The following is a 3,528-nucleotide window of genomic DNA, read 5'->3' as shown; positions in this document are numbered from 1 at the left end:
AGCGATAGGACGAGAGGAAATGGCCTCAAGTTGCACCAGGGGAGGTTTAGATTGGATGTAAGGAAAAATTTCTTTACTGAAAGAGTGGTGAAACATTGGACCAGGCTGCCCAGGGAAGTGGTGGAGTCCCCATCCCTGGAGGTATTTAAAAGACGTGTAGATGAGGCACTTAGGGACATGGTTTAGTGGGCATGGTGGTGTTGGGTCGACGGTTGGACTCGATCTTAGAGGTCTTTTCCTACCTCAATGATTCTATGATTCTATGATTCTAAGGTTAAGGGCTAAATAGTTGTTGCCATCCTGGTCACGGAATCAGAGATATTTAGATGGGAAGGGACTGCTGGAGGGCTTGAATCCAATCTCTAGCTCAATGCAGGAACAACTTCAAAGCTAGGGGAGATTGTATCAGGAAGAATCCCCTCTATCCACCCCCTCCAACAGTCCCTGTGATAGCCTCATGATTCACTAAGCTCTGGATGAAACTATGGATAGCAAGTCAAAAGGGGTCAATCATCTCAGACAGATGTCTCAAAGGGGTCACCAGCACAGCTCATGCTTTGCTGGAAGGCAGTCTAAGAGCTGATGGCATCTTCCTATCAGGCCTTGAAACAAGCCACATCTGTCCCGCGCACCGAGCAGAAAATATCCTTCCTACTGGAACTCATCCCTACCAACACAAATGGCTGCAGAAATCATCTAAAGGATTCAGCCCCCTGAAGGGAAAGGAAAAGAAAAAAAAAAAAGGCTTTCTGACAACTCACGAATGCAAGGCTACCTCAGTTGTAGGTACACAAGATTTGGGGGAAGACACAGGTACACGAATTGCGTGGCTTCAAGTGCAACCCCAAACCACTTTCAGGGAAAAGGGCAGCAGCAGTACTATTCCGAAATCTGAATGCCACCTAACGCCTACGGTGCTAGAGACAGGTAGAAAGAGTCTGACCTCCTGAGGCTGATTACTGCAATTTTTTATTGGCTGTTATTATTATTGCCCTCTGGTGGCTATTTTGTTATTTAGCAGCTAGATGTCAGAGACCAAGCATGGGTTCTGTACCTGGGCCTGGGCACAAGGGGGAAAGGAGGCTACCACCTCATGGCTGTGATTGGATATAGGCTTCAGGTACCTCGGTGTGTTAGTATCTGTTGCACCCTTATACAGGAAAGTCACAATTTTAACTAGGAGGCCACAGAACAGTATTTGGGATTCAGGTATCTTCTTGATGAGCAACTTCTCATAATACTAGGCAGGTAAACTGATCGTGAAAACTACCTTGCTTTTACTCCAAATTTTCCAACCTGAAGATTTGCCAAGTTTTTTGCAAACATAAAACCTGAGCCTCGGCATCAAAGGCAGTGCCACACAGAATGCCTTAAAGGACATAGACATGGACTTGTTGGAGCAGGTCCAAAGGAGGGCCACAAAAATGATCAGAGGGCTGGAACACCTCTCCTATGAAGAAAGGCTGAGAGAGTTGGGGTTGTTCAGCCTGGAGAAGAGAAGACTCTGGGGAGACCTTATTGCAGCCTGTCAGTACTTAAAGAGGGCTTATAAAAAAGATGGCAGCAAACATTTTAGCAGGGGGGGGACAGGACAAGGGGGAATGGCTTTAAACTAAAAAAGGGTAGATTTAGACTAGATAGAAGGAAGACATTTTTTACGCTGAGGGTGGTGAAACACTGGCACAGGTTGCCCAGAGAGGTGGTGGATGCCCCATCCCTGGAAATGTTCAAGGTCAGGTTGGACAGGGCTCTGAGCAACCTGATCTAGTTGAAGATGTCTTTTAGAGGTCTAGACTCTAAAGGACTAGATGACCTTTAGAGGTCCCTTTCAACCCAAACTATTCTATGGTTCTATGGCATAAAATGACAAGGCTCATTAAAACCCCCTGCTATTCCTCATGACACCTGTGGCAGGAAATACTGTTTAGCAGCATGGAGCACCTTGAGTGGGAAAGCAAAGCAGCAGTCTTTTCCAAATCATACTGAAGACAACAATTTTAAAGCATGTTAAGAAATCCCTTCTTTTCCCATTACCTCACTGAGTGCATTATTACAAATAGCGCTGTGGGACCATAAGTGATCACAAATGATATAGTCTCCAGTTCATAGACTACCAGAGATGCTCTTTGCAGGACCAGGAGCCCCGGGGAAGATGCTGGTGCTCTGACTGCCAGGGGGCAGTGTGCCACCTGCAGAAACAATAACTCCAGGGGAAAAAGAAATACAGAAGGAAAAAAAACCACAAGAGGGGTCACTACCACACTTAGAAACAGGCATATTGTTAAGAAATTTACTGAGTAGTGATCTACTTCACCAGCAAAATATAGAGCATCATACAAATGCTATAGCCACTTCTCCATCAACTACTGAGCTATCACAGTTTTTCTAGAAGAGCTGCTGTACTAGAGTTTCATGAAAAAAAGTATCCAGAGCTTTCCTCAAAGGAAAAACCCAACTGCTTTAAAAAAACAAAAAAAAAAAAAAAAACCACAAACCACCACAAAAAAAAACCCAACCCCAAAACTTTCAGCTAAGTTGTTTTCTTTCCTTAGAACATGCAAATGAGTACATCGGAAAAGTGATAACTGAAAACATTTTGCTTTTCAGAAGTTTTCACCCATGTCTTTTAGATCAAGAAAGTTTATGGCAGAAAACATCAAGTTTTATTTAATAGGTCCTTATTTTCTGTGTTGTAGGAAAAGAGAAAATTTCTCTCTAGTTTAAACAATAGTACATGAGACATCCCAGTGTTAATACATTTTTCTTTCTTTTAAAAGTGAATCTACTGGGAAGTAACATGCTGACACAGCCTGAGACCAAAGGGCCAGCCTGTACATTATGTACATAAATGTCAACTGACATTTATGCTGCTATAAGGAAGGTAGGAAGCAGGTTCAGGCCTGCCCAGTGTATTTAATCTAAGCTTCCAGCCCAGCCTCTGTGAGTTTCTGCACAGGATCCCAATGCTGATCCTAGGAGTGGGAGAATTGGTTTGAATGCAATGTTGAAATCTCATGGGGACCTGAGGACCTGATTGCCTCCTGGTCCTTTTCTCCGTATTGAAACTTGGTGTTGCACAGAGGAGACAGCAGCGTGGACATCACAGGGTCTCCAGCACGTCTGGAAAGCCTGTCTTTTAGGAACCATGATGAGAAACCAAAGCAAAGGTGAGAGCTGGGCCCAGTTTGTATATCAGCTAAACTCAGCCTTGCAGAAGGCCAGGCCAACCACCCCAACCAAAGGTGCCTCCAGAGCCCGATCTTGTTTAAACCAGCCTGGATCAGGACAGAGCCAAGGGAGGACATCAGAGCTTCTTAATAGCACAGGCAGGGTCAGCAGTAACGAAGCAGGGTATGCTCAAGCAGCATTTCTTTTTTGAAAGAAACAGAATCATAGAATCTTTAAGGTTGGAAAAGACCTCCAAGATCATTGAGTCCAACCGTCACCCAACACCACCATGCCCACTAAACCATGTCCCTAAGTGCCTCATCTACACGTCTTTTAAATACCTCCAGGGATGGGGACTCC

Source organism: Aptenodytes forsteri, unplaced genomic scaffold (assembly GCF_000699145.1).
Source record: "Aptenodytes forsteri isolate BGI_AS27 unplaced genomic scaffold, ASM69914v1 Scaffold73, whole genome shotgun sequence".
In the NCBI taxonomy this organism is placed as follows: Eukaryota; Metazoa; Chordata; class Aves; order Sphenisciformes; family Spheniscidae; genus Aptenodytes; species Aptenodytes forsteri.
The sequence above is the reverse complement of the archived record's forward strand: the minus strand, read 5'-3'. Positions refer to the sequence as shown.